The sequence below is a fragment of the Eptatretus burgeri genome, chromosome 4, assembly GCF_056783735.1.
Source record: "Eptatretus burgeri isolate ZD-2024b chromosome 4, Ebu_testis_v1, whole genome shotgun sequence".
NCBI classification, from domain to species: Eukaryota; Metazoa; Chordata; class Myxini; order Myxiniformes; family Myxinidae; genus Eptatretus; species Eptatretus burgeri.
In genome coordinates this window covers 51,046,471-51,073,970 of record NC_140964.1, presented here as the reverse complement: position 1 = coordinate 51,073,970, position 27,500 = coordinate 51,046,471, and the positions used below count along the sequence as shown (strand labels likewise).

The 27,500-nt window shown below is 41.9% G+C and overlaps 1 protein-coding gene across 3 annotated transcripts in view; it reads left to right on the top strand.

The window, feature by feature from the left end:
- Positions 1-27,500, top strand: part of LOC147028043 (tomoregulin-1-like) — a 181,207-nt gene that overhangs the window by 41,706 nt on the left and 112,001 nt on the right. The gene's annotated exons all lie outside the window — the stretch shown is intronic.

The following is a 27,500-nucleotide window of genomic DNA, read 5'->3' as shown; positions in this document are numbered from 1 at the left end:
AATGAGAACTCGAGAACGGAAGAATCTACCAATGTCAAATTACACCACGTGATTCAGGAGGGTGGTGGCTAGTGCTGATTAGATTTTGGTCAAAATCGGTCAAAGGTCAAGGTCACGGTGAGGTCAAACATTCGATTTTTTTTTAATGGTTTTGCACAGAATCATCGTAGAAACTTCTAGTTTGCGTCGCTACCTTCTCTCGAGACAGCTTTTATCAGACAAGGTCAGAGGTCAAGTTTACGATTTCGTTAGTACCAGTCTATGACTGCTTGTTTGTTTGTTTGTTTGTGTGCAGGGTATCTCAAATAGTTGTGGATGGATTCAGACGAAATTTGGTGGGCAGGTTGGATGTGTGACAAGAACGAATTGTTTAGATTTTGGTGAAGATCTGGATCCGAATCCGGCTACTAGAATTTTTTATGTGATTCTTCACCAATGAGAGATCGGGCCAAAAACGAGATATAGCACGATATCTCAAAAAAGATATGGACGGAGTCAGACGAAACTTGGTAGACATGTTGTGTGTGTGTGACAAGGAAGAATCGATTCAATTTTGGTGAAGATACAGATCCGGATCTGGATCCGGCTCCCAGAATTTTTTAAGTGATTCTTCACCATTGAGAGATAGGGCCAAAAACGACATACAGCATGATATCTCAAAAAGTTGTGGATCGATTGGCTGTCTCCGTGCCATTGGCCTGTTCAAGAGAATTGTCTGGGACTGAACAACAACAATGACGACAACAACAATGATGACAATGTGTTATAAATGATCCTTTATTCAGTGTTTCACTTCAATTTACATCCTCAATGAGATTCACAGATAGACATGCCATATGTTTGTGAAGTACAACATGCTAACTTTTGATTAAACCCATCAGCGAAGTGACAGGTGGGCACACCTAGTGTATTATAATCAGGATAACGATGTATAAAGTTGACATTTAGCAAATGATGTCACGTTTTGTAATGCTCTCCAGTTCAAGTCCTTTATTATATTACAAATTGATACACTTGGTGATACATTACACTCAAATTTTGATGGACAAAATGGGATACAAAGTGGAACGTGAAATCAAACTAGAATGGTACTTCGTAGAGCGCATACCTCCGCTAGACTGAACAGTTTTTGTTTTGTATCTGGATCTGGATCTGGATCCAGACCTGAACCAAAATCGAATCGGCTTGTCCGTGTCACCGAACCAACTCATCCACCAATATTCGTCATAATCCGTCCCAAACTTTTTTTTTAACTATTGTGCAATATATCGTTTTTGGCCTCGCCTCTTAATGGTGAAGAATCATTTTAATATTTTCGTATCTGGATCCGGGTCTTCACCAAAATCGAATCAATTCATCCTCGTCATATACCCAACCTTTCCACCAAGTTTCGTCCTTATCCATTGAAATATCGTGTGATGTATCGTTTTGGCGGATTCGGACGAAATTTGGTGGACAGGTTGATGCGTGAAAAGGGCGAATTGGTCAGATTTTAGTAAAGATCCAGATCCGGATCCGACCACTAGAATTTTTTAAGTGATTCTTCACCGTTGAGAGATGGGGCCAAAAATGATATATCGCATGATATCTCACAAATGTATTGGGCCAGATATGTTCTCGTGGATCAGGCATTGCAGGGTGGAGGTATGCGCTCTACCGAGTGCCCTTCTAGTTTTTGTTTGTTTTTCTCGAAGCAAATTCCTTTGCAGCAGTGACTATTCAATGACAGTTGATGGGCAAATTTGTACGTGCTGGCTGATAGGGGCAGGGAGAAACATTTGAAGATATGACAGGGCCATTATTAAATAGACCTTGCAGAAGGCAGGAGGACATATTGTTTAATTGCCGTAATACAGAGACAAGTATGGTTTGATGAACCAAACAAATGATTGCAGAAGGCCTTTCCATCGTATCTCCAGCGACGAGTGCAATCAAGATGAGGTAGTCACGTTAAGGGTGGATTCTTTGCCAGCTGCAGGTGTCAAAAGGGAAGGAACGTAGAAAACCACAAGGCTTTTGGGAGCCAATTTTCATCTTTATGGCCTCAAATAGAAAAGGAATCTATGCATTTAGTGTCGCGTTGCCATGTCATGGCGCTTTACCTAATTAGCATGGTAGTTCGAGCTATTCTCGGCGGACTATGAGAGATGACACTCTAGGCCTCTGGAGTACATACAGTGTACCGTAATGGACATGACCGTTTTGCTAAGCCTGTCGCAATTCTGTACTTCCAAACCATAGCACCGAGGATTGTATGACATCTGGGAGATGATTGTTTAATTATTACAGCACTCAATTTGAGTGAAGGTTTCGTATAAACCACAGTGAAGGTAAAATCAGACGAAGCGTATTTCCATTCCCAAGAACTCTGCGGTGAAAGCAGCTCAGTTGGAATCTTACAAAAAACAAACAAACATGTGACATTGCACCAAAACCTTATGTGGTGTAAGACCAATTACCCATGTGTTGTTTGATCAATTAACCACGTGTTGTTTGACCAAACATCCACCTGACATTAGACCAAGTAACCACATGACATTGGACCAAACACTCACATGATTGAGGGGCCTTGCAGACCTTTTTGAGAAACTAACTCGTCCAACACTGGATCAGAAACTTACAGGACTTTAGCAGTAGGGGCTCATCTACTCCATTTACAAGAGCACTTTATTTCGGTTCAAAATCAGTTTCACCCCCACTTCGTGTCTTTATACCACTGCAAGTGGAACCAGTTTACGGACTTGCACCGGAACAGACTTAAACCATCTTGGGGGGGATGGTTTCTAACCGCTATAAATTGACTGTGTAAATACGTTGCCGGGTCTAAACTGGTTTAAATCGAACTACCTCATGTACCATTGTGACATGTTGTTGGTGGGTTATTTACAAACAAAAATTGTAGGAAATGCAACATAAGTTTAACATACAGTTAAGTTGTATAGAGGAGGAATATGCCTGGTGTTGACTTGATGGTAAAGGTGGCTGGCTTAAGATCTTAGGGTCTGGAATTTGAGCCCCTGTCAACCGTTGAAATAACACCAGGCGGGTTGACTCAGCTTGTCATCCTTCTCAGGTCAGCAAAATAAGTACCGGCTTGCTGGAAACAAGAGCTGTTAGCAGCATCATCAGCATGAGCAGCAGAGCTGTGCTTCCAGATCACGAGAAAATAATGCAACCAGCAGCCACAGGCTGCATATGAAACAGCAACAGTGGAGAATATATGTGATTAAAAAAAAAACAGCCTTTCTACAGCCATTTTCCCCCTGCTGAGCAGGGGTTAGCTTTTTGCGGGCTCCATACAATCATGGTTGCCTTCTTGAGGCAATGTTTTATGGCCAGATGTCCTTCCTGACGCCAACCCTGGTCACCTCTTACGACACGCAGGGATATGATACACCTATTCTAACCGGGGCATACACCGGGACCAGGACACTGGCACTGATTTCGCCGACCTCGGAAGGATGACAGGCTGAATCAACCCCCTGGTGTTAATTCAGTGGTAACAGGGCTCGAACTCAGGACCTTAGGATCCCAAGCCACCATCCTAACCACGAAGCCAACACCAGGCTCGATATATATGTGATTCAAGGATATATATATATATATATATATATATATATATATATATATATATATATATATATATATATATATATATATATATATATATATATATATATATATATATATATATATATATATATATATATATATATATATATATATATATATATATATATATATATATATATATATATATATATATATTGCCTGCATTTTTGGATTTGGAGGCAGCCCACGTGCTGGCAACATCTGCGTGTGAGGCACAGATATTGTGAGCTCCGAAGAAAGACGAGTACGGAGTTACAAATGAGTTACTTTTCAACAGTTGACGCAGCAGGTTTGTGGCTGTGTCGTGCAAACGTGAAAACGAGTCAAAACTGGATCATTTAACCCGTTTTTCACTTGGATTAAAGGGAACTGGGTTGAACACATTTGTCATGTAAACATGGTGATCCTATATATTGTTAGATCAAGGATGAGCATGTTGCGAAATAAAAGACGCGTAGCATTGCACTTGACACTGGTGTGAGGATTATTGTACCAAGGATTCAGATCATGTTGAACTCGAGCCTGGTGGGACCTTCAACCAGACGTGTACACGTATGACATTAAAGCAATGGTTCACCTGCCATTGGTGCAGGTTCAACCCGGTACTTGCGTCACATTGCACCAGAGACGTACTGTCCTCGGCCAGTTACTTACTTGTGTAACAATTGACCAGGGACTTGCATGATGTTTGATCGTCGACTTGCATGACGTTGTACCAGAGACGCCAGCAACCAGAAACTCAGTGGAGGTTTGTTGCACAAAACTGTCCTCTCTCTAATCACATCCCTTGAGACGTGTGACCACAGTGGCTTTTGGCACAGTTGTCCATTAGTACAATGAGTAGTATAATGCAATCCCCTCGTGCACCACCCCTTGTGCTCCTCCCTTTGTCTTGACCTGCTGAAGCCATTAATTGTGGACAAGATGGATCCCATTCACCGCCTTGTCAACACTCGACCCTTTGTAGATGCCTGCATCCAGTGCGCAGCTGTCGCTCTGCATGTACTTGTAACGGATAATGATTTACATGCAGTTAATTGCACTAATTTTCCCTGGGATGTACAACGGCCGTTACACCACCTTCAAGGAAACATTGTCATGGGATGTTTCATCTTCATTATCTCATTGTGCACGCGGAGTCCTTTCTTTGTATTGTCTAATGAGCTCGAAGCATTTAAACCTCAAATTTTCTCGGACTAATTTGGCATCTGCAGACGTTTCATAATCCTCACCTTCCGAACGCAAGCAAGTTGATTTGTTTTACTTGGACAAAATCATGAAAACCAGATATCATCGTTGCTCTGAAGGGATTGTTTGTACAAACGTGAACTCACATGACATTGTGCATTTATTTAAACGTATGATTTATTGTTGAATGAATTTAACATTCTTTGTTTTTGCAACAAGCTACAATTTTTGTTTGTATTTTTGGTGTTTTGTGCTGTACATCGTTTGTAAGCGTAGCAACACCACTCTACATCTTCACATCGAGCCCACAACCATGAGTGGGCACCCTCACATTGAGCCCACGACCACGGGTGGTTGTCCGATATTGCTGTGTCCACGTGCTGGTTAAGGGTGCTGATGCAAAGCACTCAAGGCCAACCCGCCGGCGCTCACCGGGGTCAACTCGATGGAATATATGAAGTCTGTGTCAGCAATGAGGTTTTACTGGGCATCGCCGGCTAATTGCCTCCACATCTCCACTGTCTCTCTCTCTCTCTCTCTCTCTCTCTCTCTCTCTCTCTCTCTCTCTCTCTCTCTCTCTCTCTCTCTCTCTCTCTCTCTCTCTCTCTCTCTCTCTCTCTCTCTCTCTCTCTCTCTCTCTCTCTCTCTCTCTCTCGTTCTCTCCCGTTCTCTCCCGTTCTCTCTTTCTCTCTCTCCCCTCCACTCTCTCTCTTTCTCTCTCCCCTCCACTCTCTCTCTTTCTCTCTCCCCTCCACTCTCTCTCTTTCTCTCTCCCCTCCACTCTCTCTCTTTCTCTCTCCCCCTCCACTCTCTCTCTTTCTCTCTCCCCTCCACTCTCTCTCTTTCTCTCTCCCCTCCACTCTCTCTCTTTCTCTCTCCCCTCCACTCTCTCTCTTTCTCTCTCCCCTCCACTCTCTCTCTTTCTCTCTCCCCTCCACTCTCTCTCTTTCTCTCTCCCCTCCCCTCTCTCTCTCTTCCCTCCACTCTCTCTCTCTCCCCTCCACTCTCTCTCTCTCCCCTCCACTCTCTCTCTCTCTCTCCCCTCCACTCTCTCTCTCTCTCTCTCTCTCTCTCTCTCTCTCTCTCTCTCTCTCTCTCCCCTCCACTCTCTCTCTCTCTCCCCTCCACTCTCATTGTACAGCACTTAAGATTACTTGGAGCAGCTCAAGCTGCACCAATGGACTGTAGGGTGAGCTATAAGGAAATAGCTCATTGTAGAGTTGTATTTTTTTCACCAAGTGTTCCAACTGTCCAGGTTTGTTTATTTGTTTTGAACCAAAGGCTTTGTTTGGTGGTACATGTGTGTCCAGAATAGCTATGTGACCATTTAGCTGACAAATGTGTTTATGTCACCTTGTGGATAGTTTGCTTTTCACTAAGGAAACAAATTAATAAAACCAATAATGGTTTCAGACTGCATTGTTCACTTTTTGCCTGGTGTTGGCTTAATGGTTAGTGTGGTGGGCTTGGGATCCTATGATCCTGAGTTCAAACCCCACTCGGCTGTTGAATTAATACCAGGTGGGGTTGACTCTGCCTCTCATCCTTCCGAGGTTGGCAAAATGAGTGCCTGCATGCTGGTATACTGTGTCGGAGTGGCGACCCGTCCAGGATTGTGTCCAATAGCCAAGGAGACTGCTAAGGCAGCACCAACGCTCTGCACAGTTTGTGGTCCTGATGGAGGGATGGTTAACCTTCCCATACAATGCCAGCTTTTTGACAATACATTGAAGTTCCTTCCATAGTTGATACTACTATCTAAAGCTTTGCGGTATATGTGTTTTCCACAGTGATCCTGTGGCTCATTGAGGAGCTCATAACGAAACCACAAGCAGGCCAAAGACATTAGTCGACAACAATGTCGTCTGAATTACAAGGAAATTGGTAGAAGATGGACAAACCGATCGGGTACAGGGATTTCAACACGGGTTCTTTCCATCATAATCCAGGGATTTCAAGCCAACCCAATATAAATCGATGGATTCATCTCATTCCCGAATGGTCGAACCCAATATAAATGGATGGTGTCACGGAATGCTGAAGCAGATTTGTGCGCAAGGGAATACACTAGACGGTTTGCCATTTCCTCCTCCGCAGTAATCGTGGCGAGAAATTGTAATTTTGCCGGGGAGGGCGGCACACAATCGCCCACTTTTTGAGAAGCACACCGTAGGATCTTTAACGGATCGGAGGATGCACCAACAGCAATCACTGCAAACACATGGGTTCCCAGCTCAACGTCCCATCCAGAGAATTCAAGGCTAGTCATTTACACATTGCTCTGCATGTAAAACACCAGGATGACCGATTAATTATAGTTGGGTCGGAAATCAAACCCAGACTAGGTAGGTAGCTCAGAGACGAGTACGTTACCTCTTAGCTATCTTGCCAACCATGACAGATAACATTGAATGTCCCATTAGCAACACATCGCTGACAGCTAAATTGTGGTTATTTGTCCTTTTAGTACAAGGAGAATTATTTTGGTGCATTGACGACATGTGACACATATATGTTTGAGGAAAATACAAAAGTTGCCTTGATGGTAACTCGATCAATTTTAAACCGAGGCTCTCCCTCTCCCTGTCCCTCTCCCTCTCCCTCTCCCTCTCCCTCTCCCTCTCCCTCTCTCTCTCTCCCTCATTCTCCGTCCGCATAATTGGCCAGCCATCAGCCCGGTATGACAGCTGGGAAACTGCTATGTCAATGATCTAACCCTGTGTGGGTGATAAAAAACGGCCTGTAAGCCTGTACATTACAAAATTCCCCTTGCTATTAGTGCTTCCTGCTCATATGATGTCATAATACATTCGGCTTCGACCGCAATCAGTTGCCAAGAAAAGCTCCCCATCGACTCCCGACGATTAAAGAAACGGCAAAATGTATGAGTGAATGAAACTAATAAAACTTGCCTTTATAAATATAACTTGAACTGTACGAGACAAGCCAATTAGACAGCGACTGAGCCCTCCATGGGGCTGGCAGGGTACCCGGGAGGTATGCGCACTAATCTCGAAGCCTTCTCGCCTGGATTTGAATCTCGACCCAGCTATAAACGGTCTTGGTGTATCATTTGTTGTTCATTTCTTGATTGTTGAATTATCCATATGGAATCCTTCATCTCGTCTCAAGGGCTGTTCAAGGTCGGTCGTTCTGTTTGATGTCGCTAGTAATAGGCCAATACCATTTTACATCCATGGAGATACAGGCGTGCAAAAAGGGCAATCTGTGCCCAGTGATTACACGAGCGGCGTTCAAAATGTTCTTGGGAACGAGACATTCGCAACCGCCCAAGAAACACTTGCGTTGTTATAATTTTAATCTATGTTAAGATAAATCATTGGGAAGGAAATGTTCTTTTCCATATATATATATATATATATATATATATATATATATATATATATATATATATATATATATATATATATATATATATATATATATATATATACATATATATATATATATTGTTATTGATGAAAATTACAATAACATTCATTGTGAGAAGATTTTGAACATCCTTTGTACATAAACTCAATGGTCTTACCTTCATCGCTGTCCTTTCTAGTTTATAGTTCACCACGTACGTGGGTTATTTCGATGCTTTAAATTGGTTCATTTTACGCACATCTCCGATGGCCTACTTCAAACTGTCCGACTCTTCTCAAACGAGGCGACTGCTTTCTGGAATTCAATGTAAAAATGAGTTTATGTAATATACTAGCGGGGAGTGCTTACACAATGTGTAAGCATACGAAGCATGCTTCACTGTTGTCTCGGGTCGCTCACCTGCATTTGATTTTTCATTTATTTATTTTCTTTTCTTTTTTTTTCATTTATTTATATTTTCATTTATGGATGTTGTCGGTTGATTCTGTGATTTTTTTTTTCCGGTGTATTGGCATCGATGTCCACCGGCACGCAAAATTTCGGCTTTCTACGTCACCCAGAAGGTACCGATCTTTAATATCAGTCAGTCAGTCTTAACTCACTCACTGTCAGTGGTTATAAAGAACTTTATCTATTAGATTATGAATATGTAAATAGGAGTTCAATGTGAAACATTTGATGCATTTGGTGTCGGAATGTACAGTGGGCTACACGGCAGATTATATTTTTGCATGATCGAATCATCATTACAGTCAGCAGTGCTCTCACTGTTATGCAGTACGAGGTGGTTGAGAATGTCTACTTCCTCTTTAACAGCCCCAATTATTCCCACATTGCGGTGGGGTCGGCCTGGGAAGGTTTTTGGCCCAAGTGTAGCTTTAACGAGCCGACTGGCCAGTACAGTCCTGACGATCGACTGAAGGTGATTTGGGCAGGAGTTTGTCATGTGTTCAGAGTGATAGTCATGACTCAACATACTCTTCACGAAAGACAACACGGGTCTTTATCGTCAATCAGCTAATGCCCCCAGAGGGGACACCCTTCTAAACATCCATCCGACGGACGGCACATTTTGGGATGTCATGCCCTACCTGTGAAGCACCGTGAGTTTACAGTGCGGTAAGGAATCAAACCTGGACGAGACCGTTCCAGAGGGAAGTGCACTTCCTCTGCACCATTGTATCAGGCAAGTTGAAAATATAAAAGAACAATTCAATAAACTCTTATTTCATAACGAATGGGCATTTTGCATTTTGTAAACTGGTTGCTGTAATCACTTTTCATGGAATATTTAAACAATTTTTGTATTTTTTTTTTTTTACAGACAATGACCACCGTCCCATTCACTACCCTATTGATCACTACCCTATTCCACCACTTTTCTCCCCTTTCCTTAATAGGCTACCCAAAGCAAGCTTTCTGTAGCCATCTGCCCATCTCGCTATTGTGTCTATGGAGTCTTTTGGGAAGCGAACATACTCACTGAGATGCTGTAAGGTCACAGGGTTCACTCCCCCAGGGGTCGACCCTTCTCGGCGGATGTGGTGTCACGTCACGACTTCGAGTGCATGTTACTCGATCTCGTCCATCTGCCGCTTCCGTTGTCATTATATAGATCCAATGACAGTCCCTTCAGGAGAATGCTATTTAAACCCAGCACGTCGATCATTTGTCCCCACGGCAGTGAGAAAATGCATATGTTTAAATTCCCGCACACACCTTCTGAATGGCACAACAATAGGTTTATTTACTCCTTCCATTCGCCATTCGAAGATGTTAGCCGAAATGGTTACAAGGGGTGTTCAGGAAGTTCTCAGAATGAGGTGCAGCAGTTCAAGGCATGCCAAGGTTCATCTTGTAATTTTATTTTCTTTGATATTTAACTATGTATCACCGTACTTGGTGGCATAATGGTTAGAGAGTGTCCACTATGAGTGTGGGAGGTTGGTGGTTCAAACCCTGGCTGAGTCATACCAAAGACTTTAAAAATTTAAAAATGGTACATGCTGCTTCCTTGTTTGACATTCAGCATTTAAAAGGATATAGCATGGATGAACAACATTGGGAAGGCAATGGCAAACCACCCAGCATAACCCTTGTCAAGAAGCTGCTTTTGGAAGCACCAACACTCTGTAAAGAGGATGGTACTTCTTTAACCATGTATCATTCGCAAAATACTGTGTTGATATATATATACATATATATATATATATATATATATATATATATATATATATATATACATATATATATATATATATATATATATATATATATATATATTCACTTTGTTTTACTGTTTTGGCACGTCTTCGATGAATGAAGTATGAAAAGATCCAACAGGTGGTGCACTTACCTTTGAGCTGCCTAGCCTTCAATAGATTCCCACCACCATCTGGTGGACGTTAATGATCCCGTGGTGTTTTTGTTGAAGTGTAGATGAGTTATTGCCGGCACGCTGAACAAATTACGAATTTCTGCCAGCTTCAGCCTGGCCAGCCGGTTCGTGAAAGGCATGGGCCAGAAACGTTCCCTGGCTGACACAAAAAGGTGCGAATAGTAGTAGTAACAATAATAATAATAATTTCAGTTTTATAAACGTATAACACACACAAGACCATAGTCCGAAGGCTAAAACGGTCATGTTTACGAGAAAATCGATTTACATTGAATGAAAAAACAAATGCCTATTTATACCATTTCAAAAACGACCACAAGTATACAAGCGACAATAAATTATTCAACAAATAGGTCGATAAATTACAAATAAGTGTACTTTGTGCACAAATATCAGAAATACCAGATAGTATTAATTACATTTAAGAAACATTAAAAAGTTGAAAACAATAATTACAGAAAAGATGTGAATTTTTTGACATTGCAGAGCAGATTGTAGACAATAAGGACTTCTGGCGAAACAATAACATTGCAACTTATTCTATTGTGAATTTAACAATTGCACTGGAGGTTTATTATTATTATTTTGTGTGCAGCCTGTGACTGCTGGTTGGCATCATTTTCTGGGGGCACAGCTGTGCCACTGATGCAATGCCCTGTGTTACCGGTACACTGGTACTCATCTCACTGACCTCAAAAGGATGACAGGCTGGGTCAACCCCACCTGGGGGTTAATTAAACAGCCAACAGGGGCTCAAGCTCAGGACCCTAACTTTGATCCTATACCAGCCACCTTAACCATAAAGCTAACACCAAGCTTATTGCACTGGAGTAGGAATACTAGACTGCTTGTGTCCGAGTTCTCACTTGGGGAGTGTGGATCTGGTGTGAGTTTCTCAACTGCATTTGGGATAATTCTTGACATCTAGGGGATAGTAAATTAGGAAATAGTGGTAGTAGTAGTAGTAGTAGTAGTAGTAGTAGTAGTAGTAGTAGTAGTAGTAGTAGTAGTAGTAGTAGTAGTAGGAAGGTTATTGCTGCTGGAGATTGCTTTACTTTCACATTTTTTCCCCTGCCCTGGTCTTTCTTCTGCTCATTGCTGTTTTTATCAAGTATATTATTCGCTTGTCTGCCATGCAGTGAGAGACAGGATTTTGTAATTTACTCCATGTGCCAAGGGAGCCCCCTGTGCACTACCCCTATGATCCAACCTGATGTGCATAATCATGTTTGTTGATGTCCACTTAGATGGAAAAAAGATGTTAACATTGAAATATCTCTTTTGGTCTTGATGTTGTTCATGCCTTATTGGGACCTCCATCAAAATGTCACTTTTGCAGCAATTTGACCATTTCTTGAGGTTCATGGCGTTGCTATGTCTCATTAGTTACGAGCTCAAATTCAACCAAACCTGGAATGTTCCCTCATTTTCCTAAGCATGATAACCAAAGACAGAATGATGAACATGCCAAGTTCAAGTCTTGTGTTAATGATGCAAAATATATTGAAGTATTCTTCTAATTTATGCTTTACGAATGCAGGCTTGCTTTTGATTCCTTTAATAAATATATTGTAGATCTCTGATAATTAGAGGATGGAGGAGAGCCCATGAAAAGCAAGAAAACAGAAACATCCTGCTCCAGAAAGAAATTAAGTTCAGGAGCAAAAGGTTCAGCATGTTTGCATGCTTCATAACACAGGTTCAAAGGACTTTTCTGTCTCAGTCAAAAACCCATTGAGAATTGAAAAAAAACTAAAGGACATTTGTCACAGGAGACTCTCTCAACCTGCATGTTCTCTTCAAATGGAAGAAATCCGCAAATGCATTTCAGAAGAACATGGCTACCATCGACACTGCTCCCAGACGTTTACGATGAATGAGTTTCGCTCTGGTGACTTGGTTGCAGAACCATTAGAAGGGGGAAGGAATTGTGCTTTCCAGATGTTGTGCTGTTGTGGGCCAAGGTAATGACTCTTGACTTCTCACAAGCATCGATAATGGTTTTTCATATGAGGAGTGCTATGTCAGCAACTACACCAGAGCCAAGCTCACGTGCTCTTTTGATTTCTTTATCTACATTGACACCAGAGTTGTACACTAGAAAGCTCTGTAATTATAGCGTGGCGACATCGCGCTGTTATATTTTTTCCCTTGTCATTTAGTTCATAGAATGAAAATTTACCCTTATAGATGTCATGTCTTTCAAGTTTACTTTTTAACTTACTTGCTTGGTACTTGTGATCCCTTGCATCACAGGCAAATATGCCAAATCCCCTAATTATAACCAGTAATTGTTCATCACATTTTATCTCTGCAGCGTAAACAACGTTCTTCCATCCATGAAATTTAAACTTTGATGTACTCTCTGATGTCCACAAACCTTTGGTGTCAACTCCTCTCAAACCTTACTTGTTGCGAAAGATGCAATCAGGTTGAAATATGATCGTGTCTCCAGGTAGCAGTCTCTATGGAAGTCGTGTTCTTCTGAACATTCTTCTCAAATGCGTTTGCAGACTTCTTCCAGACAATGACAAAATTTTAAAATAATTTGTCAGCAAAGGGGTAAAAAGGATAAATGTAGAGAAAATACTACAACAGAAGGAAGTGTGAAACTTCCAGAAACAATCCAACACAAAGCCACCAAGGGTTGTGTGCACTTTGTGAAATGTGTTCAGGGGAAAGATCTTCAACTACAAGGAAACGGTATAATCTATAGATATCGAGGAATGGTTGAGTAACACACATCATTGCAATTGCGAATATTCCATATTTAAACATCCACATCATAAACATATTATCACAGGTGATCTCAGAATAGTAAACGATAGAAAATTACGTGCATTACTTACAAAAGGACCAAATTATGGAGAATATAAAAGGATTAGCTGCATTAAAGCAATGGAACTTACAATGATAGGACTGATGGAATGGATGAGAGAACAAATTGATAAACACAAAATACCAAACACACAAATGGATTTATGGTTGGAGGAGGTAGAGAAACTTGTTAAAAGGAGAATTGTCGATTTGAAAATAAAAGTTTGAATCAATAATCTGAAGGTAATTTTAAACAATGATAATTTAAAGCAGCTTCAAACACAATATGGCATTTCAATTGATAAGCAAATATTTGTTTGCAAAACATTCCACATTCAAACATTTTTGGAAGAATTGAGCTTACAGACTGGATTTTCAAAGATCTACAAAATAAATAACGATAATAAAATAGAATCGATACAACACCGTATAAATCACTCCAAATCGAGAAGTCTGTTCGTTCCAGATAAACACCATAAATTACCATTCATTTACTGGATCCCAAAAATGCACAAAAACCCTTGCAAGATGAGTTTCATCATCGCAAATAGAGAATGCAGTTTGAAACCATTGTCGGGTAGTATTACAGGGGCGATGAAACTAGTTTATAAACGCTTAAAAAAACTACTACGAAAAGGTGAAGTTTTATTTTGGTGTTAAAAAATTCTGGATCATTCATGATTCCAAACCTGTAATCTACAGTATCCACAACATTAATAACAAGGGTAAGACTAAATGTTTATATACGTGTGATTTGTCTACATTATACACAAACATTCCACATGAAAAACCCATAACCGCATTGGACAGAACAGTAGATAAAGCATTTGCAGGATGCAAATGTCATAAAGCATAGATGACATGGATGTCATAAAGCATACATTAAAGTTTATCAAAAAAAAAAAAAGAGCAAACTGGTCTGTGAAGGAAAATCAATGTTCATGTAGTTTTTCAAAAAATAAACTCAAAGAAAGTATTTGATTTCTCCGAAACAGTTTCTTTAAATTTGGCAACAACATCCTCCAGCAGATAGTGGGGGTAGCCATGGGTTCAGATCCGGCCCCTTTGTTTGCAAATTTGTTCTTGCACGTGGACGAGTCTGGGTCCAGAACATGTGGAGGAATGAATGAACTACAACAAGTCAGGTCAGATATCGAAGCATGCGCCAGAGCAGTGCGTCGCTGCGTCCACTTTCTGCCGGTACTCCAGGGGCCTCCGTCTGGCCATCCCCCAGGCAGATGCCTGGCCCATCCCCATCTCCTTGAGATGCCGATCAACCTGCTGCAACCACGAAGCACGGGGTCGGCCCATTGGCCTCCTCCATTCACGAGACTCCCTCGCTGAGAGAATCTGGTGAGCAGGCTCAGCATCAGGAAAACGAGCCACATGTCCATATAGCCGCAGCTGACGCTCACGGACTATGCGGGTAACAAATCTCATTTGAGTCTCTCAGCAAACGCTTGTTGGACACAAAGTCCGACCAGTGATAGCCAAGGATTCTCCGAAGAGACCTGGTACCAAAGGAATTAAATCTCTGTCTCAGATCCTTGGTCAGAGTGCAAGTCTCACATCTGGAGAGCAAGATTGGAAACACCAAGGACCTGAAGACTCATACTTTCCTCCTCCTGCACAGATACCGACAGCACCACACCCCATGATCCAGTGAATCCATGACTCCCCAGGCCTGAACCAGACATCCATTGACCTCTGGCTCACAGCCAGCAAAGACATGAATATCACTGCCAAGGTAAGTGAATCTCTCCGTGACCTCAACATTCTCACTCGATACAGGTACAAACAAGATAGCAGCATCCAAGATTTCATTGAAAGCCTGGATCTTAGTTTTGACCGAGGAAACCCGTAATCCCAGCGGCTCTGACGCCTAAATCAGTACATCGAGGGCCTTAAAAAGGATATCCAGAGTCTCTGCAAAGAAGACTGCATCATCTGCGAAATCAAGGTCAGAGATCTTGACATTCCCAAACGATGCACTGCAGCTTGATCTCTCCGACATCCTCCCCAGAATCCTGTCCATACAACCACTGAAAAGTGTTGGGGCCAGTACACACCCATGACGAACTTCAATAACAACTTTAAACAAGTCAGAGATGGTACCACCACATCTCACAGCACTCTCAATACTAGGGTATAGTTCAGACATCAGATTGATCAGTTTTGGTGGCCCCCCACGAAAACCAACAATCCTCCAGAGGGCATCCCGATTCACTGAATCGAACGCTTTAAAGAGATCAACTTAGGCTGTGAGCAGCTCCTGCCGAGACTCTTTCCTGCTTTCGGTGAGTGAGAAACCGAAGAGCAAGGATACTGTCAATTGTTGACCTCTGGTGTAAAACCTGACTGTTGTTTGCACTGGTGCTCAAGCAGATGGTGGTGAACCCAATCAAGAATTATCTGAACAAAGACCTTGCCCAGCACTGAGAGCAGCCTGACCCCTCGGTAGTTGTTGCAGTCCTGGTGTTCACCCTTCCCTTTTCAGAGAGGGACAACAAGTCCCCTCTTCCAGTCAGTTGGGATGATGCCTGTGTTCCAGGCAGAGCACAGAACTGCATGCAATGACGAGTACAGCATTTCAACCAGCCTTGAGAAGTTGAGCATGGATGTCACAGATCCCTGGAGCTTTAACCCATTTCATCGGGTTCACTGCAGCCTGTCTTTCCACAAACAAAGGTGGACCACAGTTTATTGGAGGGTCAGCAATAGGGATAGTAACATCCCTGACATCCAACTCAACAGCTGGTGGATCAGTCGTTTTACACTCCTTCCACCTTTAAGAACCTGAAGCCCTTTCGACCCCTTCGACTTTTGGGACCCATAGACCCTTTAAAGACCCTTTATACTTTAGACACCTTCGGCCCCTTCGACCCTTTAAAGATTCTTTGGACCCTTAAGCTCCCTCAGACACTTGAGACCGCTTGGATCTTTTAAAGATCCTTTTGACCATGTAAAGACCCTTTTGACCTTTAAAACTCCTTAGACCCATTAAACCCTTAAGACACCTTGGATCCTTGAATGATTCCTCATACCTCTACATCCTTTAGATCCCTCATACCTATTTAGACCATTTGAAGACCTATAGACCACCTTTGACCTTTTTTTTTTGGATACATAGTCAAGGCTCGTGGATGAGGAGTACACTAAATTGATCAGGACATAACAGGATGCTAAAGGAACAGTTGAGAGAGGGAGAAACACCAACAGCAGAGCAGAAGGCCAAGATCGAGGGAGACTTGGGCAAACAAAGGATGTGGGGAGGAATTGGGGTCAGAAAAGGATGTATGGGGTGGACAAGGTGATGCACAGGGTAGTCAAGAGGATACAGAAGGAAACACCAAAGGGGGGGGACTGGAAATTTGGATGGAGGAGGGATTGGGGTGGGGTTAATGAGGGTAGAAAAGATCAGGATTTTGGATTGAGGACGATCTGAGATGGTGGTGAACAGCTGTCTTGAAGACCTGGAGGGAAGGAGGAGATGAAGTGAATGAGGGAGTTGGTTCCACAATTGTGGAAAAAGAGGAACGAATGATGGAGTTGAGCTGTGATCCTAGATTTAGGTTGCTTGAAATGTGGTTTGCCCAAAAAGATCAATGCTAATGGTGAAACCCAAGAGTCTGACTAACTGAACTCCCTCAAGAGGATCGTTACGAAAGTAGATTGGGGGGTTGGGGTGGGGTTGCCATAGAGTGTGAGATTTGTCTGTATTGAAAGATGTATTCCAAGTGTGTTGACGAGCTTGTGATATTATCAAGGTCTGAAGAGAGTGATGAGGCTGCAGCCTTCCTGTCTGAAGGATGAGGGATATGATTGCAGAGGGTGGAGTCATCAGCAAATAGATAAAGGGGATTTTCCCGAGATCAGAGCAATCATCGATGAAGATCATGATAGGACTGGACCCAGAACACTGCCTTGGGGCACTCCAGCCTTGGCAAGGAGAGGAGATGAAGGGACTTCATTGAGAGCCACACAGCTACAAGAGTAGAGGATGTCAGTTAGCATATGTGGAGCCAACTTGGCCTTGGATGCCATTTTGGAGGCAGTTAGTTTGGAGAGAAAGGCAGGATGCCATTAAAAGCACGATATTTGTCCAGTGAGATGGCCCTGATCACAAATCTTACATTGAGGACTTCATCCATTGTGGGGAGAGAAGAAACAGCATATCCAAGGTAAAGTGACCTCATCTGAACCTGAATTTGTGCTCTGAGACCGTTTCGACACTTCAAACTTATACATAGACCTTTTTGGACCCTTTGAACACTTTGAACACATTTTGCTGTTTCACCCTGAGACCCTTTAGACCATTTATACCCTTTTGACCACTTAGACCCACTTAGAGACCCATTTTGCTCTTTCATCCATACACCCCTTTAGACTATTTACACCCTTTAGATCCCTTAGATCCATTTAGACCCTATCGACACTTTATACCCTTTGAGGACCCTTAAGACGCTTTAGACCTTTGGACCCTTTATACCCCTTACACCCTTTAGACCTTACATCCTTTTTAGACCCCTTTTAAACATCTTAAGACACTTTAGACTCCTTAGAAAAGTGAAAAAAAATTCCTGCAAAAATCGTTTTGATGACCTTTTTCTTGCACTAATCGCATCACATCACAAGTTGCAACGAGAAGGGTACTCGGTGGAGTGCATACCTTCACCGCGTAATGCCTGATCCAGGAGAACGGATCGGGGCCAATACATTTTTGAAATAACATGCTATCCAGTATCGTGCTATGTACTGTTTTTGGCCCCATCTCTCAATGGTGAAGAATCACTTTAAAAATTCTCGTATCCAGATCCGGATTCGGATCTACATCAAAATCGAACCAATCTCTCCTTGCCACACACCCAACATCTCCACCAAGTTTCATCCAAATGCGTTCACAACTTTTTGAGATATCCTGTGCACAGACAGACAGAAAGCAGTGAACACATAACCTCCTTGACCTTCGGTGGCGGAGATGATGCAAAACAAAACTGATATGTCAAAGCGAAACTGATGTTTGAAAGTGTAATCTGAAACTACGGAGCGACCGATCATCGAATCAGAAACCAAAATGAAATACTGTGACAAATACGAATGGAAATTGCTGAAAGCAAAGCTATGGGAAGTATAGATAGAGACAGTGGGCAGGTTGGAGCCAAAAAAGCAACGTGGAGATGGTAGGTGCTTGGAGGTGGTCAGTTGCCATGGAAAGAACTTCAGTGATCTTTGGTCATGCGGTAGGCCTAAAAGCTGCCGAAATCCATTTCCCAGCCGAGCTTCCATAATTTCAGCCTTGCTTCCAATAAGTACTTTGGAGGTACAACAAGCATGGATTGGAAGTCTGAGCTGATGGAGTGGAACGAGGTTGCCAAGGTTACTGGCTCCACCCACTGCGATATTCTCTGCTGAATTCCATTTTCTACCAAATACAGTACATACTCAAAAAAATTACTCATTTGAGGTGAGGCGTAGGACGAACCCATTGGAAAGAGGTACCCTGCTAGTAATCCTATATTATAGGAATATCCAATACGATACAATTAATATAATTGTGGAATTGTGTGTATGCGTGTGTCCAGGCCAAAACTTCTTTACCATTTGCTTTGTCATGAATTTTTCAACAAACCCTTATTATGAGGATATGGAAGAAGACTAATTAAAAATTGGGTCAAAAAGTCAAAGATCAAAGTCACAGTAAGTAAAAATAAGCCTTATTAGCCCAGCCACCACACAGACAACTGGGTTTGGTAATCACTTCCATCCATTGGGACCATACTCTGTGCAGAGCGTTGGTGCTGCCAAAACAGTCTCCTTGGCTATTGGGCACAATCCTGGACGGGTCACCACTCCGACAGAGGATACCAGCAAGCTGGTACTCATTTTGCCAACCTCAGAAGGATGACAGGCTGAGTCAACCCCACCTGGTATTAATTCAACAGTTGAGAGGGATTTGAACGAAGGAGCTGGGATCCCAAGCCCACCACCCTAACCATGAAGCTAACACCAGGCATATAACTGCTTCCACGTTTCTTTATTTGCCTTTTGAGGATCTGTCATCAAATTTTCATCAAACCTTCTTTATTCTGAGAATATGGAGAATACTAATTAATAAATTAACATTTTTTTTTTTCATTTTAGCTGTTGTTTTCGTCAACCGTAGTTTGAGTACAAAACGGACGAGGACGGGCTTTGCATTTTGAGATGCTTTCGAGTTTGATAGTTGTTTTGACTTCTTAAATTATTTTCAATTTATACCTTTAGTAGATTAAAAAAGACCAGCTGTTTGATCATGATGCTTGTGATTATAACCATGTTTTGCCGTTACATCCTTGTTCGGCTTTTGTATAAAACAACAATTTCTCTGTTGGGATATGTACCTTCTTTATTTTGTGCTTTAAAAAATGGTCGTGCAGGTCATAAAGGTTATACCTTATGAGTAAGGCTCGGAGGAGGACTTAACAAACCACTGAAAGCAACATTATTTCTTACAATAAAGTTGATGGGGTTGGGGGTAGAAAAGATCATGGTTTTGAATGGGGGATGATCTGAGATGGTGCTGAACAGCTGTCTTAAAGATGTGGCAGCATTTGATGAAAATGTACGAAAGTATGTTTTATGATTATTCTTTGGGTTAATGCACTAGTTTTAAATTGATGTGAAATTTGACAGGTCGCCATGTAACTGCCATCAATTCCACAGAACCGCTGCACACTGCCACTCGTTGGAAAGTATGCCACGGCCTGAGCATAAAAGAGCCAAGAGTCGACTCGAGCAAAGTGCTTCCGAGACTGAAACACATACAATGTAATCCATGAAAAAGAAGAACAAGAAGTAGAGTACCTGAAAACAAACCATGACTCGATAGACACAGGAATTGGCCAAATGGTAAAACTGTGGTTTTTTGCCTTGACTTTTCCGGTGGGTCCAGTGGGTTCTCGTTGTCGTTCCTTTGAAGAAACAAAACATGGTTAAAGAGAGAGTCATGGACGATGGAATGGAAAATTAATTTATTAAATTGGACTTCCTCGTATTGACATTTTCTCATAAATAATTTGAATATCATGAATGCATATTGAATTTCATAAGTGGGCCTCGAGTCCACAAAATGTTTTATGAAACATTTTTTTGCTGTACTCGGATTGGGAAAGAGATTATTATTTCGAAAGAGTGAAAAGTTTAACAAAACCAGGTTTGTGTAAAACTTTCAAGCTTTTGCTTTGTTTGCTCCATAAGGCTGTACTATACTCTACTCCATGACCCTGTTAATTAAGTTTGCTTTGCTGGAGTGTGTATGTGTGGATTTTGAGTGGTGAAAGACTGGCATACAAGACACGACCTATCAATTGATGATTCAGAGAATGAATGACATTTTGTTGTCGTATCCAGTGCAAGAATCTGCCCTGAAACAGCTTTGCCATACACCTCATTTGACTTCCTGGTGCTGTTCAATAAAAGAGTGGTTATGTTTGTACGGTAAAGGAAGAACTATTAAAATGTATTCAAAACAGGGAATTTGATTGCAGTTGAGAAACTGCCTCCTGAAATGACATGCGGTGGTGAAACATTTCAGAGGATGCCGTTCTTCAGAAGGTATCAGCACAGCTGTCCCATCTGCCTTTGCTTATGGATCATAAATATCCCCATGACATCATAAGAAAGAGAAGTCATATGTTACCTTGCTCGGTGTTCCCTCGTGTAAATCAAATCATTACAAACTGGGGTCTTTTCTTCCACTCCGATGACTAATTTAGTGGCCTCAATGATTCCCACCTTTTTGTCGTTTGTAGTACAGTAGTTTGTTCAGGATTTCAATGGTCATTCACTTACTCTACATTCATCTATGAGCTGTCTGACCTATGCTTGAATGTCGGCCCTGGTACAAAATGTCATCGTGATATTTAGCATATAGGGTGATACATCAAGTGTGCTCCGTCCATCGAACAGACGTTAAACCAAAGGACCCGGTTGTCAGCACTGGGAGCATCGGTGGACATTAAATATCACACTTTTGGTTTTTTAAGTTATCACTACCACCGAGTCGGATTCCAAATCCCTGTGCCTTCAGAGAAATATCCTGCATCGAAATAGCGACCTGTCCATGATTTGCAGGTTTCAGCCATGCAATGCTTTCCGACTTGTTGTGATACACCCTGGAAATCTGTAAAGAGTATCAGAATCTAATTATTATTACCTTCGTCACGAAGGTGAAGGAGCTCGTGATGTTTTCACTCCCTGTCTCTGTGCAGGATATCTCAAAAAGTTATGGACGGATTTGGCCGAAACTTGTTGGACAGGTTAGGTGTGTGACGAGGACTAATTAGTTCGATTGTGGTGAAGATCCGGATCTGGTTAGGAGAATTATTTAATCTTAAAAGTGATTCTTCACCATTGAGAGATTGGGCCAAAAACGATACAGTACTGTGTAGCATGATATTTCAAAAATGTATTGGGCCCGATATGTTCTTGTGCATCAGGCATTACGTGGCGGAGGTACGCGCTCTACCGAGTGCCCTTCTAGTTGTTAATGTGTTTGCTGTTCATGTGATATACAGTGTGTGCAAGCTCCTCCTTGAACCTCAGATCATTGTCAAATCAAAAGAGGTTCCCTGTGCTGTTATGAATGATGCATGGTCTTCTGAAGCAGCTTCTGAAAAGACTGCAAAGCCGAGCACACTCGTGGACTGTTCATGGAACACCCTCTGACAGCACACCCACATGTACGCCTTTGAGGCATGCCATATATGATGTGCTGTTTGTTCATCTTGGGTTTTGAAAACTGCTTGTTTATGGCTAATGCCTGAGCCTGGATTATTGTTAAATTAGAAATTGATGTGTGCAAAGTGTGAAAGGTCTTTAAAAGCGACGTTGCTTGTGTAAACCTTAATGGTAGGTTCACAGTGTGCTGTGAGGCTGATGTTATGCTCCATCTATCTATACATTACTAAAATTCTCATCATGTATGTATGTATGTATGTATGTTCCTGAAATACAGCCAAAATGGTACAGGATAGCGCAAAATTTTTCGGCCCACCTTACTCACCATTCTCCTGCGGTGTTCAGTATCAAGTTTCGTTCAAATCGGGCAACGAAAAAATAATTTAAAAATCAATTCCCGATTTAGTCAAGTACTCTTCGGGAGAATTTGATCAATGCAAACAACCTCAGCGGTATAGTTTGCTGGAGCTATGTTTTTTTTTTAATGATTTTTTTATCAACCGCTGTCGCAACGGGAACCCAACGGGTTCACGGGTCGTCTAGTGGATGCTGTAGGTCAAAGGTACATGAAGGAACAAGTCTTTCATGAACAAGCTGGCCAGGCCTGATATTCAACTGAAGGTGATTTGGGCAGGAATTTTTAATTTATGCCAGTTCGCTGATGATAACACACAACCCCTTACCTGAGCCACGCTGGAACGAAGGACCTCCATCGTCACTAATCGCAGGGCCCTGAAGTTTTGGGGAAACTTTTTCCCACCAAGCATATGAGCAACACCCCCAAAGGCAGATTTCATCACGTCTTACAGCCCACTTTCAGCCATCAAGTTCCCCACACAACCGATGAAACTCATAAGGGTGTGCATGCCGCCCAGCCTTGGTATGAACTGGGTAAATCGCTCAGGATTATCCCAGTTAACATTAACGGCCACTCGATACAGCTATTGGTCATTTGTGAAGATGGTTATGGTTTGTCCACACTCTGTGGTCAGGCGTTTTCCCTCCTCCATCGCTGTAAACATCGTGTCCAGATCAGCTGGATCCATATCTATGAGTGGTGTATAAATGGCCGTCGTTGCAGGTTGGATGGATCGTCCTTGCTCTCTGCAGAGCTTCGTATAAAAACCACCAAACTCTGGTGTGTTCTGATCAGAAGTGATTTGCTTCAGAAAACAGAAATCCATATCTTGAACTCTCCTAAGTTGTATCACTTGATGAGCCAATACGTGGAGAGGTAACACCGCATGTGTGGCTTCTTCAACTGGCATCGCTGGTTTCTCAGGTCCCTTGTACCTTTGAACCAAAATGTCTTCTGTCACAGGTGTCTTCATTTAATCACGGGTCAATCGTCTGATGATGGCTTCATCTTCAGATGTGGAAGATATCTCCTGATCTTTTATGGTAAGTAGTACTGCAAGAGAATGTGTTGAAACGAGTCCATTCTGGGATGAGATATTTGTGTCGAAGTTGTCAGCAACAACCTGAACAAGGCCACATTCAGCATTGGCGGTTCCCCTAATCCCGGAGTGAACAGTTGCAGCCTTTGCTGCTGATCCCTTGACACACTGAAACTCATCATAGGAACAGGTCACACGATAGTTGTACAACTGCTTGATGAGGCTTTTACGACTGACTAGAACTCCCAGTGCTATTTGGAGTGTAGTTGGTCGATTGGTGATCATATTCGTTATGATGTTTCCTATCAGAGCTCCTGGAAGTGTGCAGTCCAGTTTAGCTGATATTTTGGAGAGTAGCAATTGAAGGGTTGAACTCACTGCTTCATGAGCAATATCTATATTAATTATAGTCTGATAGGAACTGGGGTCGGACGACAACTGCTTAGATTCCTGTGCAACCTTCTTGGCAATTCATTCCATGGAAACATCAATGGTGTCATCTTCATCTGATGCTACTAAGTTGATCGCAGTAGACGCTCTGCTGCGAAACAAGATTAAACTAGTGACTACTTCACCAGACAGAACCAGAAGCTCAGAGCCAAGTATATCCAACAATTTTGATAACAGGGTTCGTTGAGAGTATAGCTTTCCTCCATGATCCTTGTACATATTGTGGACTTCTACTGAATTCCAGATGCGCAACATGTCGTTTTTCATCGATAGGATGGTAGAACTGACAGCTGGCTCAATGTCCTGAGTTTCTCTGCCACTGCGTGCTGCTGCTGCTGCTGCTGCTGCTGCTGCAACAGAACAGGGTGCCATGAAGGACTTTCTGCAGTCATCGTGATATCTCACATCAGCAGCATGAAGATCGCTGATTGCATCCATTGATCGTATCTTGACCTGGCGTCCTTCATCCTGGCGGGAATCGATAACATCGAGAATAGTTTGTTTGAAAGTTGTTCGATCAACACGATTTACAGTCCTACAAAGGAGAACTCACCGCCAACGATTAGGATTCTTCTTATCAAAGTCCATGATTCACTTTTCTCTGCAAAAAATGCAATGTTCTTTAAAGTCAATCACTGTCGTCTTTGAACGGCGGCTTCTTTCGCTTGTTGAAGCATCTTCCAAACAGACATTACTCATTCGTTTCAAGTGTCTTTCTATGTGTGAGCATGATGTGTACGTTGACACACAGTCTCTATGGCATTTGAGCTCGATAGATTTGTCTGCCTGTAATCTCTGTTCAAGCTCTTCATGTATACCATCTTGTCTTGCTTTGCCTGACCGGATGATACTTCGCACTCTGTCTGGACCAACTGTTACCAGAGGTTTTCCAGCTTTAGTTGCATCGCAGGGACTGAAGAAACAGTCTCCCATGGTGATGGAGCCTCAACCTGTAACAATAGAGGTAATTATAAACATCAGTAAACATTTAATTTCTTTGTTCGTATTTTAAAAAAATTCTCAGGAAACAGGTTCCACCCTGTGTACTTTTAAAAATCAATAAAATACACAGTTTCTTTCAGACAGATCATGTTAAATAATAATAAAAACTTGCTTGCAAATAATATCGATCATTCCACTGTATCAGAAGACATTACTCTTACTTAAAACTCAGTTCTCCATGTTTCTTTCATTACATTACAAGCCTCAACTTACTTGATCAGAAACAGTTCATGCTGTTGATCTTCTGAGGTCAGCCATTTCTTCACAACTGTACTGGGGATAAACGGCTCTGCGCAAGTTATTTTCAAACAGTTTTGTTGTTGTTGTATAACTGTACTGCAAAAATGCCGATCGGCGCGGACAAATTCAGGGGGTAGGGTTATGCTAATTTGCATATTAATGAGCTAAATTTAAATGTTATCAAATTGTAAGTGGGTTTATCATGACCAGTGACCCTAAAAACATGGGTTTGGACACCTCAACCAGGCTGTTTGGACGCTTACTTCTGGAGATATTAAGAAAAATTGTTATTTTGATAATGGCGACTGCTAATTTGCATATTAATGAGCTAAATTTCAATGTTATCAAATTGTAAGTGGGTTTATCATGACCAGTGACCCTAAAAACATGGGTTTGGACACCTCAACCAGGCTGTTTGGATTCTTACTTCTGGAGATATTAAGAAAAATTGTTATTTTGATAATGGCGACTGCTAATTTGCATATTAATGAGCTAAATTTAAATGTTATTAAATTTTAAGTGGGTCTATCACGACCAGTGACCCTAAAAACATGGGTGTAGACACCTCAACCAGGCTATTTGGATGCTTACTTTTGGAGATATGAAGAAAAATAGTAATTTTGACAATGGCCACCGCTAATTTTCATATTATTGGGTTTCTACAAAAATGCTCAAGGGTGCCAGAGTGGCATCAATCGGAATATTCATTCAGATGGTCTGGTGATCACAAAAATGCAGAAAAACATTGTGCGGACCCTAATGCATGCTTTTCTGGCCAACACTCGGACTAATATGTATGTATAACTTGGGCATTGCAAAATGCACTTCCCTTCTTTTAACTTCTTTTTATTAATTTTATTTTTAGAATGCAACAAATCACTACAATCTCTACATATCATCTTTCACAAAGCATATCACTCGATCGCTCCTGGGAAAATCCCAGGTCGTGTCGAAGAACATATTCACGTGAGGGCTGAACATGGATGTGTTGTAATAAACCTGTGCAACGCAATATTTTTCATAACAGGCGCACGTGTAAACACTATAATAATTACAGTACCTTCAGAAGGTATTCACACTGAATTTCTGAAAACATTTGAATTTTTTTTTTTCGAAATTCCTACAAATTTATTGAAATTGAAAAGCTGAAATATAAAATTGCATAAGTATTCAACCCCCTGAGTCAGTAATTTGTAGAAGCGCCTTTGCAGCGATTACAGCTTCGAGTCTTCTTGGGTATGTCCGTATCAGCTTTACACATCTGGAATTGGGGATTTCCTCCCATTCTTCCTGATATGTTTTCTCACGCTCTGTCAAGTTGGAATGGGAGTGTCGGTGAACAGCAATCTTCAAGTCTTTCCACAGATTCTCAATGAGATTCAAGTCTGGGCTTTGACTGGGCCACTCAAGGACTTTCACATTCTTGTTCTGAAGCCATTCCAGTGTTGCTTTGGCTAAATGCTTGAGATCATTGTCCTGTTGGAATGTACTATAAATCTTAACGACGGTCGAAGGTCATTGCACCACGAAGCAGGTCCTCCTCAAGGATTTTCCTGCATTTGGCTCCATTAATTGTTCCCTTTATCCTTTCAAGTCTCTCAGTCCCTGCCGCTGAAAAGCATCCCCATATTATGATGCTCACACCACCATGCTTCATGTTAGGAATGACGTTGGATGGGTGATGCACCAGATATAGCCCTTTCCATTTAGGCCAAAGAGTTCAGTTTTCGTCTCATCAGACGAGACAATCTTTTTCCTCATGCTCTAAGAGTCTTTCACGTGCCTTTTTGCAAACTCCAGGCATGCTGTCATGTGCATTTTTCTCAGGAGTGGTTTCCTTCTGGCCACTCTCGCATAAAGCCTACTTTTGTGAAGTGCTGCAAAAACTTGTTCTTCTGGCAGGTTCTCCCATCTCAGCAAAGGAACTCTGTAGTTCTGTCAGAGTGGTCATTGGGTTCTTGGTCACCTCCCTGACCAAGGTCCTTCTTGCCCAGTTGATAAATTTGGTCAGACGGCAAGCTCTAAGAAGAGTCTGGGTTGTTCCACATTCTTTCCATTTCCAATTGATGGAGCTCACTGTACTCTTGGGAACTTTCAAAACTCGAGACATTTTTATTTCCTTCCCCAGATCAATGCCTCCTCATAATTCGATCTCAGAGTTCTACAGACAGTTGCTTGGAATTCATGGTAGAGTTTTTGCTCTGACGTGCACTGTCAATTGTGGGACCTTCTAAAGAAAGGTGCGTTTTCCTCCTAAATCATGTCCAGTCAATTGAATTGGCCAC